Source organism: Suricata suricatta, chromosome 2 (genome assembly GCF_006229205.1).
Source record: "Suricata suricatta isolate VVHF042 chromosome 2, meerkat_22Aug2017_6uvM2_HiC, whole genome shotgun sequence".
Classification (NCBI taxonomy): domain Eukaryota; kingdom Metazoa; phylum Chordata; class Mammalia; order Carnivora; family Herpestidae; genus Suricata; species Suricata suricatta.
In genome coordinates, this window is record NC_043701.1 from 33392964 (window position 1) to 33408877 (window position 15914).

At 34.9% G+C, this 15914-nt stretch overlaps 1 long non-coding RNA gene across 1 annotated transcript in view; it reads right to left on the bottom strand.

Annotated features, from left to right (window-relative positions):
* Positions 1 to 384: 384 nt before the first annotated feature.
* Positions 385 to 15914, bottom strand: part of LOC115305558 — a 49694-nt gene continuing 34164 nt past the window's right edge. Inside the window, exons 4-6 of the long non-coding RNA XR_003914850.1 lie at positions 6561 to 6698; positions 1222 to 1292; positions 385 to 535 (exon numbers count right to left, since the gene is read on the bottom strand). This is a non-coding gene — a long non-coding RNA (uncharacterized LOC115305558). The remainder of the gene's footprint in view (positions 536 to 1221; positions 1293 to 6560; positions 6699 to 15914) is intronic.

The window sequence follows — 15914 nt, forward strand, 5'->3', positions numbered from 1 at the left end:
GTAAGGATAAGGTTCATAACTTTCCAATTTTTTCTTCTCTCCCATGCAATGAGGATGAGAACTAATCAGTATTCAGTAGATACTTGTTGAATTAAATGGAATTGAATAATTGTGCTTTCAAATACAAAGATTTTTCACATACAGTGTGAGCTTGACCCAATAGTCCTTCTACTTTGGCAGAGTAAATATTATGATTTCCATTTTGCAGATAAGTTTGTTGAGGCTCAGAGAAGTTTTAGTGGTTTCCTGCATGCAATATGATTTATGACAGAGGTGGCACCAAAATTCATGTCTTCTGATATGACTCCCAAGTTCATTGTAGTGACCTTTACTTATATTTTCTTAGTTTCATAGGACCCAGTTGAATTCAGCTGCTTTCTAGAGTCCTGATAGAAAAATGCCAATTTTATTTTTGTTTTTTCGTCTTTTGTTATTTTGTTTTCTTCCAAACTGGAAACTGGCAAAAGGTCCATTTCTATATAGATTCTGAGGATGGATGAAGAGGAGATTCTCCTTTTGAGAGTCAGAAATTCCTCTAGAGAGATGAGGGAGAATGGGAGTTGTTTTGTTATAAGAATTTTTTTTAAATAATAAAAATGCAGTATTACATTTGCAATTTTATCCCACTTCACAGTATTAAGCACAATTTCTAAAAAACTTAAAACATGCCATTTTTATTAATGGTCCATTTAAAACCACCAAACATTTTGATGTCAATTACTAAAACAAGGTTTAACGCTGTCAAAAAGCATTAGTGCTAAAAACAGTCATCCTCTCTGTATTTTCATCTGTAAAGCATTACAGTTTATAAAACAATTTTAACTCTGAATACGTAAGGCCCTATATGAAGGTTTCCATATGTTAAGAATTTTATTTGTGTGTTTGATTTTAAATTGCTTTGAAAAACAGACAGTTGAGGTTTATAGAAAGGAATCTTTCTTTTAGGAAATAAATGTCTCAAAAGTGCAGGGCACCAGCAGTAAAAACATTCTGACCACAAATCAGAAACACATTTGGAAGTGTTTGTGGAGTACACCTTCTGAAACTAGTATTTTGTTTCTATTTGCTGGAAAATTGAAAAATCTGTTGTATCTTGGCATGGCTTAACCAAACCCCTGGCCCAGCCCCAGATTCCTTGTGCAGTAGATGGCATTTTTGTATACACAGTGAGGCTGCCTAGCCCTCTGTTTTCATCACATGTATTTTAAATATAAAATGTACCTGTGAATAGTACTGTTATTCAGCTAGAATTCTCCTCCACATCATATTAGCTTGCATAGTCTTTCTTTTTCCTTAAAAATTGTGTATAAGACAAAGAAAAAAAAAGGAGAAAGAGAAGATGACAGTTAATCAGTGTTTCAGCTGCTGAGTGGCATCTGGCCAAAAGCCACTAGGCTGACAACTAGAGTTTGGAGTGTGTTTTTGCAAGGCTAATTTAAGGTGAACTTAGATGGATTCAAGATTTATAAGCCTGAAAATGTCCTGACTGGAGCAAAGTTCAAGTAAAATAATTCACTGCTCACCATGCAGATGGGGCTGAGCCCACACTGCTCTATGATTTAGTCTATAGTCAAGAAGAATTTTACAAACAGGCAGCAGGGCTGAGTTTCTGTGTTTCACTTCAAAGGTCTTCTAATAACTGAGAGGATTATACTCTTTAAACCAGCTAAGAAGGTTAGGTGGTCTTGAACGAGTGCTTTTATAGCTATCGATAATTCTAAGTTTAAATTTTAAGGATCACCTCTAGTGTACATCTCCTTTAACACATTAATAACTGTGAGAAGCTCACACTCCTACCTTATGACTTCATAAAACCTTCAAAATAAATAGCAGAATTTTTTTAAAGGGTTGTAAATACCCCAGGGTAGTGGGATTAGGGTAGAGAAACAATCTGGAAAGTCATTTAATTAAATATACTTAGCCCATTTGAAAACCATTTTTCACCATCCTAAATATAAAAATATGTTAATACGGAATAATTGCCACCAAAATAGGAAACAAGATTCAGTGTTATTTACCATTATACCAGCATGGTTTATGTCAGTATTACCAACTTAGGAAGAAGTTTAAATGCTTGCTCACTAGTGGAAAACAAAAACAACAAAAACCAAACAAAAAAATCTTTCTCTCTATAAGATGCTAACAATTATTTAATTGAGATAAAGAACAAACAGAAAATAGCTGTCATTTTTAACAAGGGAAAAAGGTTAATCATATTGTGAAGGAATGACATTATGAAAGGAGTTTCATTTTCTTAATCCTGTTTATCGTTATTAGTATGAGAGTTAAAATATTCTTCAGTGCAGTTACTCTAATAGATACTTAAAAGGTAAACACTCAAATGGGTAAAGTGCAGCATAGATTAGTTAAAATAAATAAAATTGTCACATGAAGAACACACTGTGTTTCTATTTAATGAATTACCTTTCTTAAAGGGACTCAGACACCTATGAATGGTGCAAGGATTTGCAAATTACTCCACTTAAATATAATAAAATGACATTTCTAAAGTAATAAGTTACATCTGGTAAACAGTAGTTATGTTTATCAGTGGTTCTGAGTGGGATTTTAAGTAAGATTGGCCTTTATAGCTTTAAGAAGAAACAAGTTGATTAAATAGTTGTTCTTTCATTTTTAAATATTATTCACAAGCTATGCTGGGACAGTTTTTCCTGGCAGTAGCAGAGACAAATATGGATTTTTGCACTTCAGATGAAACAATAATTGTGCAGGGCCTTGTAAACTGTCAGGCACCAAGCCAGGGCTTACTCATTCCCTCAGCACTCTTAACTTAAACAGTCTCGATTTTCCCCTAAACATACCTTTTATTTTCTACAAATGTGCATATGTCGTGGGCGGAAGCTTGGCAAGTTCTTTGTCTGCTTCTTTTAAGGTCTATTTTCCACCTGCATTGGAATGGGGGCAGCAAGACATAAAACAGTCTAGCCAGGCTTTGGGGACATGCCCTCCCTGGGAGAGAAGTCTGATCTATGTTTTCTTCTGTAATATGAAAGAGGCTCTTATGACCGAGAATCACATCTTTTCTGTGGAACTTGGTTCGTAACAAATGTAGCACCAACTTTGAAAACAGTATTTGTGCTGATCTTTATTTCACTGGTGTGGTTGCTGAGAGCACCTAGATGCTTTATTAAGTTACCTGCTGGTTGCATCTTTACATAAGTTTGATTAATTTTCAAATTCTCTAGCTTTACTCACACCAGAAGTCTTCCACTAACATGGCCATTTGCTCTGAGAGTTCTTTACGGGCAGGACCTAGAATGGATTGGGATCCTCCATGGAGAGAGGATGCCAGTTGCAGCTCGTTGCATGAGCGTCGGGGCCTGTAGTCCCTGTGAGCTGTTCTTGCACATGTTGCCCCTCAGAGGAGAGTGTTAATGTGGGCTTTCCTTTCATAGTTCATGTGTATTCTAAGGGCTGGATTTTTTTTGGTTCTTTTTTGTCACTAGGATGTATTGAATTCCTGTTAGAAAACACCAGATCTTTTCATTAACTAGTATCTGGCCAGTTTAAAACGTGCATTCTTTTCAAGCAAGAAGTACAATTAGGTTGATTCTACAGATCATAACCTTTTCACTTTTCCTTCCAATCTCAGCAACTCCAAGGCTCTATCTTTAGAATCACCTATGGCCTACCAGAAATATGTTTTAAGATTGGACTCTGTTGATGTAGCAATCTTGAACTTTGATTATCTTAGTTAAAATGTTAAATTTTGATTTTAGTCAAAAATAGGAAGTACATTTTCTCCACTTATGACTGTTACAGAATTAATGATGTTCCATTTCATTGACACATTTCATCATTTTGTTATGGATTGGCATTTTTTCCTGTTCTTTAAGATTCGTGGACGTTGACTTTAAAATGTATGTATCTATTATTGATTTTTAAGATTCTCAGTTAATATTAATATGGTAACATTAAAATATATTTTCCTCTGAAGATAGGGCAACTCTCCTTTATTTGCAGTAATTTTATGTTGAAAGTTCTCTATATGCTTTCTTCGCTCCATGCAGCAATTGTAGAACAATTTGTTCTCCAACTTTGACTACAGTGGCAGTTATTACAAAAACAATAGTGGAATAGAAATGTGGTGCTTTTCTGCCCAGATATTGTCCTGTCTACAAGGTAAGTCCTTAATCATAAACTGTTAACTTACACTTTCTCTTAGAATGATATATTTAGATGGCCTTGGGGATCCAAAAGATTTTATTAATGTTTTTATCAACTTGAGAGAGATAGTGTAAGCAGGAGAAGAGCAGAGAGAGTGGGAGAGAAGGAATCTTAAGCAGGTTCCACATCCAGCACTGAGCCCAACACAGGGTTTTATCTCATGACCTACCTTTAGATCATGACCTGATCTGAAATCAAGAGCTGGATACTTAACCTACTAGCTACCCAGCACCTTGCTAATTTTCTTTTCTGAAGCTGGGATCAGAAGCAGGGAGAATAAAGATTCTGAATTTGTTGATTTAGTTCTTTAGACTATAAACTTTGCTTTCACTGAACTTAAAATCTCCAAGAGGTTTCCTTATATTCTGTAGAACTAGAGGGAGTTCTAGAACCAGTCAGAAATATTGCATATTCTAGTTTATCTTTTTGGTAGATACATTCTTGGAGATACGAGGGCTGCTTGATAAGTTCATTTTATAGATATGACTGTATGAGGCACATAAAGCCTGACACTTTCATAACTCCACCATTATTCTGTAGTCTGTTGAAAAAAATGGAAGAGTGGGTTTAAAAAAAGAAAAGATCTTGTTATCCGTTGAAGGGTCTTTTAAATCCTCTTGCTACAAAGCACTTTCTTTTATTGAGGAGAAATAATGAGGGAAGTTTACAAAGAGCTCTTAGGAAGTTTACTGTCCTCATCTGAAATTAGTCAGTGTTTCAAGTAATGCAGACATTCATCTAAAATCTTTACACGGTTTATCACATCTTGTATAGTATTTCTTCCATTTTCAGATATCATTTGACCTTGTTTGCAGTTTTTCTAGCCCAAGGTAAGTTTGAGAACACAATGGAAATTAAGTACTGCTCAGACTGGTAGACTTGCAAAGCTTCCCATCTCTAAAACAATCCATACAAATTTAAAACAGAAATGAACTCTATTGCTGCATGAAGCTAAAAGTCTATTCAGAATCCCTAGGTGGCATGGAAAGCATTTAGACTCATTTCATTCACATGTCAGGTAAAGACTTTCATTTAGCAGTGAGATGAATGCTGAATAATGGGTCTTTTGAATAATGTAATTAAGAATTCATTAAGGGGGACTTAAAAAAAAAGACAGAATGCAATGTGTGTGTACTCCCTACACTGAACTCCCAAAATGTATCATAGAGTTGATGATTAAAAAAAATCAGCTGAGTACCAATCAGAAAAATACTATTATTTCAATTATAAAATACTGACGTTAAAATTCAATGAGGAACAAATATATGTTTGAATTTATTAGAAATTATGTGAAATCAGGATTAAAGATCATTTTTATTATTTTAAAATGTCCTCATAATATAACAAAAGACTTAACCAATACTCTGTTTCTCTGAAAAGATGTCTTAGCGTTCACCATGTGAACCTTACAATATTGAAGAAATTCACTTTGTTCTTGGATAACTGATCAAATGAGAAATGGCAAACTTCCTTTTTTATTCTTTGCTTTATATGAATTGAAATGATGAAAAGTTTTAAAACAAACCCAAAAGTGGCAACAGGAGGTCAGAGATTTGCCTGTAACAAAAGCTAATATTGCTGTTATCTTTGTGTGAGTGTTATCTACACAGGAAATAGGAGGTAAAGAATTTCACTGTTTTCTCACTGATCAGCACCTACTAGTATTCATACTATCCCTATGTTCCTACAGCCTAACTTATATCATGCTGCTTGCATACAACAGAGAGAAACTACCTGCTGGACTAGAGGAAGATGTTTGTGGATATCAGAATTCAGTGACTGGGGTCCTAGAATCTTCTACAGAGGCAATGGTAGAACTTTTACTATTTTTCTTGAGTAATGTGGATATTTTACTGAAGCCTCAGAAATATGTTCTCATAGCATTTGCAATCATCTGTTTTTGTCCTGGGAAAGGGACCATATTCAGTAAATTGTTCTTATGTTCTTTGCCTGGGCATGTTACAAGCCATGCCTATCCGTAGCATATATTTATTATTTTTTCATCATTTTTTCCCACCAAGTATATGAAGGAAAAAGGTAAAGAAATTGATGGAATAGAATTAATTCATTTGCTTTTGTTGTCAAACAAATTGAGCCACATTGGATTAATTATAGTCACATTGCATTAATATATAAACTGAAATTTATTTTTTAACTTGTTAAGACTATATTGAAAACAAATAATGAATCAACTTGAAAGAGTTGCTTCTGAGGCTTAGGCATCTACATAGAATTGACTTGTAAACTGAGCTTGATTTCGTATTCTCTTGAGAATTCTGGTCCAGGGGAGCTAGACTCTTTAATGCACAGTTGTACAAAGGGAAGTGATCTAATGACCTGCCCTGAAAATTTAAAAATGAAAAAAGCCCCACCTCTCCAGACGGAATTATTCATCCAGATGGTACATTGGAAGCTTTTAGTGCTGACTGCTTTCTTAAGGCTTTCATTTTTATTTTGAAGATCATTTCTTCCTTTAAAGATTTCTTCTAGTTAATTGGAAACAGTAAGACCTAATGGAATGAACAAAGGATAAAGGATTGCAAACGTTGAGGTCTAATCCTTACTCTGTCAGTGACTACTGCTTTGTGTTTCTACCACGTTACATCGCCCCTTTGTCTTAGTTTTGTCTTACAACACAAGATGTGGAATTGCCATTTTTAGACTGGGACTATGTTAGTGAGCACAAGAGGAAAGGATGAATAATGTTGTCCTCTCTGACAATATTATATACAGGAGAAATAGACATTCATGTGATAAGCTGTGTAAACTTTATAAACACATTTTATAAACACAAAACTTTATAAACACACTTGTTAGCATTCATTAAATAATACAACTTAATATAGTCTGAGCATAGATTTAATTGTTGAAGAAATCCAGTATAGGAAATGACTAGAGTTGGTCTGGGTTGATGAAATAAATTTTCTATGGGGAAAGACATATTTTAGCTAGGTTTAAAAAATTAAAATTAATCTTAGTGTTTTGAAGCTAAAAAGACCTTTAGATTTCTTTTGAAAGAATGGTCTTTGCAGAAGACATACCCTAAAGTGACCCCCATGAGCCATAGTCTTATTTAGTCATCTTCCCTTGAATGCCAGTGGAAATTGTAACTTGCTTCTAAATAATAGACTGTGGCAAAGATGATGGGATATCACTCTTGTGATTTACATCTGCTCATATAAGACTTTGCCTTTGTAGGCTAGAATCAGAAATTTCCTTTTGACTATGTTGGGAAGGAAAATTTTTTCTTTACCCTTCAAGATTCTTTTGACTGGCCTAAGAATTAAATTGACATGTGAGAGATTAGCAAGAGAAAATAAAATTTAATCATGTATATACAGGGAATCCACATGAACATGAGATTATGAAGACAGTCAGGCAAAATAAAGTATATATGTCATTCTGGACCAAGGAGAAGGGGATAAGGATGTAGGACATAAAAGGGAAGGAATACAGTTCAGAGGAAGATGAAAATGAGTAAATGTTTGCTAGACAAATGTTTGCTGGGCCGTACAGAGATTATAGGACATAGAAATTTTGACAAACGGACTTTACTAATCTCTTCTTAGTAACCTTACCTCATTCATATTATACCTCACTCATCCATATAACCTATAGTGATGTACCCATCCTAAAACAGACCTTCTGTCTAAATTCTTTTAGGAAGTTAGGGGGAAGACAAAATAATTGGCTTCTGTTTCTTAAAAAATAACCTAGGAGTGCATTGCTGGCTAAATTGGTGGAGCATGCAACTTTTGATCTCAGAGTCATCAGTTCACACCCCATGTTAGGCATAGAACTTAAATAAAAAAAAAAAAAAAACCTAAAATAATACATATGCCAAAGAGACACATTTTAGAATTTAGAAATGCAAAAGCTCCACCTCTCCAGATGGAATTATTCATCCAGATGGTACCTCGGAAGCAAATTTTGCTTCCTTACAGTTACGAAGAAACAGACATATTGTGAACTGCCTATGCAGAGGGCCATGTGTTAGGAAGGCTTCTAGGACCTGAGACCCTCAGTCATAAAACTGCAAGGAAGTAAATTCTTCTAATAGCTTCAGATGAGTTTGGAAGCAGCTTCATTTTCTAGTTGAGGCTCCAGATGAGAACACAGCTAAACCATGCCAGTACTCATGACCTGTGGAAGCTGTGTGATAGTAAATGTGTGTTGTTTTAAGCTGTTACATTTGTGGTAATCTGTTACTCAGGAAAAGGGAATATAGTTGAATTTGTTCTAATTCTAGAATTCTGTAAGTAAAATAGTTGTACCATACTCTAATATGTTTATTTATAAGTATATATACTACTATAAAAACATGATTATCAGAAGGTTTCTTTTTTATTAGACAAAAAATAATACATAGTAGTTCTAATATTGACTACCCAATATTTTCTTGACTACCTAGGGTATCATCCATACCAAACTTAGGAGTTCTGCACACACATTAGAAACCCATTGTTTTAATCTGGGGTTTCCAAGATTGTAGAAGAATACTAGTCAAAATAAATTTAGTTTTACTTCACAAAATTCCTTGTGTATTAAAATCCACATATTGTTAATACTTCTATAAAATTCCAGATGTCCATCTGTTGGTGACCTCGATTAGACCTCACTAAACAGAGTGGATGAAGGAAGAGGTGGAATACTGAGGAATGGGGCAGAACTGAAGAAGACAACATTGTCCTGGCTCTGGGCATATAATTCTGTTCAACCTTCAAGTCAAGACGAGGTAATCTAAAGTTTGCTTGTTCAAATAATGGCAGCCTATACTTGATAAAATGGGATATTTATAAGTGGGACATTCTATCTGCACTGTATCTTCATGTGTTCTCTAACTTATACTCCCTTTCACTCTGCCTTATTTTTTTATTCTGAAATTTATAAGGGAAGTCAAGTTGGCCACACTGTCAGGAAAGAGAGGACACCATATATATGTAGTGGATAACAGCTGGTAGAGGCCCAATTTTACTCAAATATGGGGGACAGTCCCATCGTTTATCCTCTACCATGCCAAATACCAAGTAGACTGTCTACAACATGGATTAGGCAGGATTCAAACAGATTTTTTTGATTCCAAGTTTATGTTCTTTCTCTGACATCTGTTGTCTGCTATATAATTCCCACAAAAGTCTACACAAAGAGAAAATAGTCTAAGTTTGAATTATTTTATACTTTAGCTTGAGTTTTTAAATACTAAATTTTTCTTCTCGAAACTGAGGCTATTTCATAAAATATTGAGCACTTATCCAGACATTCAAGGCATGCTCAGTTTGATTCCAGATTAATTCCCCACTTCCCCTATGCACCTATGCTCAAAACGATAGTACCTTTTTTTTGTGTGTGTGTGGGATCTTTGCCAGTTTTCTGGATCTCTTTCAAGATGTATTTGGAAAGTAGGGGGAAATCTAAATTCTTAGGCAACCTGGGATACTACATAATTATCAGATATACTTCTAACATATTCTGAGTCCTTTAAAGACCATATCCCTTCTGGAAAATTTTTTTAATGTTTATTTGTGAGAGAGATAAGAAGAGAGAGAAAGAGAGAGAGAGAAAGAGAGAGAGAGAGAGGGAGAGAGAGAGAGGGAGGGAGGGAGGAAGGGGCAGAGAAAAAGGGAGACAGAGATTCTGAAGCAGGCTCCAGGCTCTGAGCTGTCCGTTCAGAGCCCCGATGTGGGGCTAGAACCCACTAACCATGAGATCATGACATGAGTGGAGGTCACATGCCCAACTGACTGAGCCACCCAGGTGCCCCAAACCATATCTCTTCTAAATAGCCATAAAGTCTTTAAAAAACAAGAGTTATCTTTATAATTTCTGGTATATATCACAATATTAGATCCAAAACTTTCCACTTAGAAGATGTTCAATAAATATTTTTTGAAAGAAAAAAGTAATGAATGAATGAATGAAAATGACAATAGAGAATAAAGGTAAAAAACTTTGGAGTTGAATAGAAACCTGTATCAAAGTCCTAGTTCTTCTATTTACTATTTGCTTCTGTTTAAGTTAATCATTTAACTTTGTCAGGACTCACTTTCCTTTATTATAAAATGAAGATTATAATAACACCTATCAATTGTTAGTTGTGAGTATTAAATGAGAAAAAGTACTTAATATACTTAGCACAGTTGCAAACAGAGTAAGTATTCAAGGTACAATGTTTTTTAATAATATTAGTAAAATTCTATTCTATATTGCATCATTAGTTATAAAAATTATGAATTAATATTTAGGTGCCTACCCAAACTCTATTCTTTTAATTCTTCTAAGTCCTGACACTTATGCATAATTTAGAGAATGTGATTCCACGAGTAGAATGATTTAGTGCAGTTTTCAAGTCATTTTCCTTGATTGAAGAGATGGTTCCAAAGGAAAGAATAAGTTATGTTGGTGGCTCTGGGTTTTCATACATCTCCGTATCCACATCTGTTATCCTCAGTTTTAAGTAGTGAGTCATTTGAAAAAGGATTATTTTGATATACAAACAGTACTAATCATTATTAAGTAAGTAACAGGAAAATTATTGTCAGTTTTTCTAAGGTTAATGATTAGTGGCTCCAAGTATTGGTCAAGTATAAGCTGAATCAACTTCTGGGTTTATGCTTGTTGAATCAGTGTCAGAGGAGTGGGCGTATAGGGAACCAGTTTTCAAGAGAGCCTGAAGAGTCTCTTAAGGACAGAACTTGCTCTGATGGAAGGGAAAGCTAGCCGTCAAGCTTTTGCTAGACACAAGGCCTTTGTGTCCAAAAGGAAGACTGTCTTTGAGTAAGCACTGTAAACAGCCTTTGGATTTGTTTTTCAGTTTAATGCATAAGTCTGAATCCGTGTTATGAAATAGGGATGGAGGTAGAGTGGCTATAATTAACAATAGAATTATTTCATGTAAAGTGAAAATACCACCAAGCTTCATTGCATTGGTTTGAGACAATTCAGTTTCATTTTGTGTTCTCAAAACTTTCAACAAATCAATAGCAGTTGGACTGTTAGGTAAAAGTGGCAGCCTATGGGTGATGGAAACTAGAGAATTAGAAGAGCGAAGTGCTGAATATGTCACATGCTGAATGGGAGGGGATGCTCTGGAATAGATTCTCTTGGAGAAATTCTCTTGGGACTCCAACCTTAAGGAAGGAGACACTCTCTAGGGGCTAGATAGAAAGTATAAACAAAGCACAGGTCCACACATTACATTGAGAGTTGTTTAAGAGAATGGCATCATGTTACCTGTGAGCTGTTGTTACATCCAAAAATGGCATCAACTGTTAGTCTTTGGGTGGACATACCTTCTGAAGTGCTCTAGTTTTGATCTTTCTTTTAACAAGTGAATATTTTCCACATTGTCAGAGAGATTTCTGTTTCCATGGAAAAATTGTGACTCCAGCCATTTTTCATTTAAACCAGTTCTGCTAACTGGTACAGCCAGGGCAGCAACTCAGCTAGTAAAATAAAGACAATGCTTGAAAGTTGTGGTAAGAAATTGTAGTGGTCCTATAGTGGTTGGATTGTCCATTCAGTTTGTACAGAAAAGGCAAGGAGACAGTGTTGAAAAAAAGCCTAAAGCAAGTAATTAGTAGCAGGGGAAGGCAATGGCACATTTAGATTATTACACTTCACTTTGTATTGGTATCAGCTTCTGAATATTTCAGCAGCATTCATTTACATACCCACTGAGGATTGCGGAGCAGAAATTACCCTTTGTTCTCAGGCATAGAATTCCACAGGGCTACAAGTTATATCTAGACTTTGGCCCCTTCAAATACAGAGAGCTTTGTGATGATATGTTGAATGATATGTAATCTTCACTTTTGTTAAGTAAAACCACAGGATTTTCCCACAGAATCATTTGTAAGTGTCCACATCATGAGAATCAAAAAAATTGTCTATTGTGAAGATGCTATTTGATATGAATATTTTAAAAGTAGTTCTTAAATGTGATTTGTGGCACCTGTATTTCAATATTTGTCATACCCATCTCTTCTATTACTACCACTCATGCTCAGAGAAGGTATATATATATCCTTCCCAAGGTCACACAGTTAGTAGTTAAGGAACAGCAAACCAGGTCTACTTGAGTTCACTGCATCTCACTACTCGGGCTTGTTCAGACAGTGGCTTGGGAAGGGCTACCAAATGAAGTCTTAGGTGCCTGAGTCAAGTTTTTCTTAGGTGACTAAGTGGGTAGTAAATGCAAAGTATGTGATCTACTGTTCCTAACCACCTAGACTATACATGGATAGAAGAAAACCCTAGAAAGCAAGTTTTAAACTTCATACACAATTACTAAATAAAACTGAGTTGATAAAGAATGGAAAGACTGAATAAAGAGGGAAAGTATTTCCCCAGAGAACTTTCTAAATTACTAAAGTATCTTTCTCAAGCCATATTCTTACCTATTTTGACCCTTGCTCCACAGTCTCCTCAAAGACCCTCTGCCAGGCAATCTCAGATGTATTATAAACACACTCTGGTGAACAAGAGCAATAATTCTCCTAGATGTGGGGCCCTGCTGCTGCTGACAATCAGCCCCAGGTAGCCTTTCACTTACCAATTGCTGTTGGCTCCAAAATAAGTTTTGAAAAAAGTGAATCAGAGCTTATGATCCAAATGATAAGTAAAATGACGGAATGCTTGTGTTTTCACAGCTTGTGTTTTGGAGGTGGTCAGAAGTCACCAAGCTGACCCACCCCCTAGAGCCCTCATCATTGCATTCATCTATTAACAACCATTTCTGTTTGAGTTCCTGCTGCTGACCTTTCCTCTGGAGTCATGTTTGAAGATTAGCCTTATAGTCAGGCTAATAGCAATTCTTCCAAAATAAACCACAACCTATATTTCCTTGTTATTCTGTTTTAAGGTTTTGGCTAGTTTATTAAGTTTTTGACATCTGCAAGAGGGCATACCTTAAACTTCACATTGGAAGCACCTATTAAGTGAACACAATAGGGGCATTATGATTTTTTAGAGAAGATGTGAATTGGAAAGAAGGTTTTCCCCTGGATTAAGCATATTGTGGTTGTTGATATACTTAGCTGGTCATTAGTAATCAAGGATAAAATAGACTGTAATCTGACACCAGAATTAAGTTAAAAAAATTTAAAGCCATCTAGTATCAGGCCAGAATAGCTAGAATTTACTCAAGAAATTTTGGTGAATCTCTACTCAGTTCACTGAACCATTACCACAAGCAATGGACTAGATGCTAGACTATGCTAGACTCTTTCTGCCTCTTAAAAATTTTCATTCTTGTTGGTAGAAAATACAAGGGGAACAATAAATATGTAACAAAGAACTCAGAAGAAAAGCCATTTTGGTTTGGTTCATAAGGTAAGTTTCATAAAGAGGTGACATAAGATGGAACTTAGCTTTCAATGAGTGGAAATTTTCATTTTAAAATACTTAGCAAACTTTTCTATTTTGCATGCTCAATATATTCAAAGGTATATACTGGATACTGTGCATGACCACAAAGCAAGATATTGAAGTTTAGGAAACACTGTTTCAAAAACAGATTTACAGAAGAATTCCTAAATGTGATTGGTGGATTTAGTGAAACTGTCAAAGTAAAATGTTATTTGTGCCAAGTCTTGAAAGGTTGGTAGGCCATTAGCAAGTGGGCAAGAATGCAAAATCATTTTAAGCCACCTTGACATCAGATATAATAGACTAAGTTCATGAACAAAAATATGTCCAGGAGAAACTTAGATATTATATAACCCATTCACTGGAGGGAAAAATGTTAAAGTCATCTCTTACTTTCATAGGCTTTCTTTGAAGGGTATTTCATAAGTTCCCACCCACCTATTCCCATATTTCTCTAGAATAGAAGCATATATGTTCTTTGTTGGAACACATTTTAGTTACAAATCTAAAGTTGAATTATCCATTTCCTTTTTTGATTGATTACTTGTGCTAGTAAGTAGTAAAGGTGGGGAATAAAGAATCACCTCCATAGAAGCTTTTATTTTTGTTTGAAATACAATCTGAGCTTTTCTGTAGCAGACTGAATGGGCTAGAAATCACATCCTTCCAGAGGCCACGTTAACATGAGTGTGTACATCCAGAGCTCCTGCTGACTGATAGCAGTTGGAGAGTGGCTACACACGGGGGAAAGTCAGTTTGTATTAAAGTTTAACTGGATATAATACATGAAGTAAGCCCACAAATGGATCCAACCCTTTGAGCACATTTTCAGAGATCAAAACAAACTATAACTACCTGGATTTGAATGTGGGGAGCATTTGGAATATGTGTTTTTGTACTAACCAACAACCCCCAAAGTGTATGTGCTTATATAAATGTGTTCATAGAGAGTAGCACAAGGATACTTATCCTTGTTTTATATTCAGGTAAGACAAACAGCTTTTTGCTATTGACTGTCAAGAGTGTTTTATTGAAAGCTTGTACTCTACTAAAGAAAGCAAGGTCAATGCTGGGGTAAATTTCTGGCATATTATTTAAACTTCTGAAAAGGGGAATGCCATTTAGAAATAATGTGGTTTTTATTAAATAAATCTGTCTAATAATATTAAGGTGCTATTTCAATGTTAAGAACAGACAAAGCCAATCTTAGGTACTAAGAGATGGGGGCAGAAGGTTGGGGTCATGACAGGGAAGGAATTGGGCACGGGGTTAAGGCTAACCCTGAGCACAGGAAAAAAACGAAAAACAAAACTCTCCTCTATTTCTATATTGGATTTTTTAAAATTCCTTTTTGTTTTACTGAGTGTTCAACAAAGTGAGGTATGTAATTTTAATATATTTTTAATATGGAATAGAAACAGATTTTCTCTAGACAGATATGAAAAGATGACCTTTGTTTTTAATAATTTAGTGAAGATTGGTATTAAAAGTTGTAAAAAGTAAAAACAAGGGCTATTGTTATTATAATTTAGTATGTCATGAAATCCTAATGTAGATTTTGAAATGTTAAGTTTATATCTGTATTTTCTTAAATTATTATAATTTAGTGAACAGATTATCTTTGTAATTGATCTAAAATTCACAACCATGGAGAAACCCACTTATGCCTACAATTTTATGTATTTGCCTTTTTTGATAAAATTCTTTATCCCAAGAGAAAATATTTGAAATCTTATTAATACTATCCCCACAGCACATTTTTCTATTCAGTAGCTCTAAATTAATAAAAGTTGCATAGTTTAGCTTTAAATACACAATTAATAATAGTTCTCTTCTACAAAAAATGTTTTAGGTATATTTGATAGAAACCAAAATTCTAACAAATTTTGAGAGCATTGCAAATTGAAATTATATGAGATTGATATTTACATCCCAACATACATTGAAGTCCTTATAAAAGAACTGTGATTAACCCATTTGATATTTGTTTTCAGTACGGTTTTGGTAGCCAAAGGCAATATGTTTGCTTTATTGAGGCTAGTTAGACACCAAAGACCAGGGACACCTGGTAATACAGAAGTCTCATAATAACTAAAGGAAAAAATAAACAGTGAGAATATTTATTCCTGGCAAAGGGGTATAGCTGATTCAAAATGTGTTATGGAATGATGAAATTACACACATGAGGAGTTTAGACATTGAAAATCGGTATGTTCTTTTTAGAACCCTTTGTCCATTTTCTAATAGCAAATGGGCCTTTGAGGGCGGGAAGAAGGAAAGAAGAAAAAAGGAGGAAAAGAAATGTATTGATTGACATAGAATTTCATGCATTGAAGGTTTATAATTTTTGAAAGTCTTGG